Here is a 1,576-nt window from a genome sequence, read left to right on the forward strand (position 1 = left end):
CATTTTTAAAAATGAAAAAACCAAATTAACGATTTAGTGAAATCTTTTGAGGACCCCCTACATACCTCTCGTGGACCCCTGGGGGTCCTGGGACCCCAGTTTGAGAACCTCTGCTCAATCTGAATGGCTTCCTTCTTGTTGCATGAAAGCACAGACTCCTCCAGGTAAAAACAGAAAGTAAATAATATAAAACAACAAATCTCCAGAGAACATGTGGTGCGGTAATTAAAATGCATATCTTGTGGTCTCATGTGTTTTGAAATGAAAATGTTAATTCAATGTTTTTTTTTTGCACCAGGATCTGCTGTAAGTTTTATTTTCTGAAACTGTTGCGTTCACCTGTGTGCTCGTATTTCCTTTGTGAGTCTGTTGTGTGCCATAATATTTGTTGACGCTGGAAATCTGCTCCACAAGTCACGCAGCCTCCTACCCTCCAGCTCCAGGATGCCACTTTAAGATAACAACTTTACAGGGAACACGCTCAGTTTATGCCTAAAACTGTGTGTGTGCACATTTGTGTGCGTCTCTTTGTGTTGCAGTGTTTTTCTTTTCTTCCTAAAGTTTGTGCAGGAAACAGAGAGTTAAGACCTCGTGGACTTCTTATTTTAAACTTCCCTTCTCTGTTTTCAGCAGCTCTTTTGTGAAACGACGACGTGATCTGAAGAATTTCTGAAATAAACAAACGAGAGACCATCTTGTTCAGAAGTGGGACTGTGTGTCTGAGCTTTTTAATTAAATGTCCCAATATTCTCCAACCTCACCTACAAAAAGGAGACAATTTAGAGAGAAATCAGCCTTTTTTTGATTTAAAAAAAAACATTTTTATAATAGAAAACTGACAAAATATCTACAAAAATCACACTTCATTTTTAGTTTTGAGCTATTTTTTGCACTAGTTTGACTTTGAGACATACAGTTTATTCAGTATGAATCCATTTAAACTAGTGAACTTAGATTTGTTTCATAACATGATAAAGATAGAAAAAATGCCCTTTTCTGTGTCATTGTTATTCATGTCCTTGATATCAGATGCATATTTCTTCTCCCATATCACATCATCAATGTTTAAAACATCCTCCTTAGGGTTTTAACTACCTGTGTTGCTATAGAAACATGACATTACTCAGTTTTGTGGTTAAAAAAAGACAAAAAAAAACAGTCTAAAAGTGACAGCTTACCTTATGTGACATGACCTATTTAGTTATTGTGATCTTGAGCAAGAAATAAGGCTCACAAAACTAGCTGTAAGGCTGTGAAAATCCTCCAAATAAACTGTTTCTTATGTTAGAAGAAAATAACTCCAGATAAGCAGCTAGAAAAACATAATAATAACATGATTTAGTTTCACCAGGATGAGTGGGTAACATCGCTGCTTCAGAGAGGAATCCTCAAACCTTCAAACTCTGTCTTCAGTTTGTTTTGTTGGCAGCTGCTTGTAAAGTTACACAGTCAAAAATTACCACCAATATTTTTTGTTTTATTTAGCCTTTTATAAGAAAAAAAAAGAACAGATTTATTTTTCAAAGTCTGTTTTTCAACATATGATTCATACATTTATAAATGTCATAGTTTATAA

The sequence above is a fragment of the Austrofundulus limnaeus genome, unplaced genomic scaffold (assembly GCF_001266775.1).
Source record: "Austrofundulus limnaeus strain Quisiro unplaced genomic scaffold, Austrofundulus_limnaeus-1.0 Scaffold81, whole genome shotgun sequence".
Classification (NCBI taxonomy): Eukaryota; Metazoa; Chordata; class Actinopteri; order Cyprinodontiformes; family Rivulidae; genus Austrofundulus; species Austrofundulus limnaeus.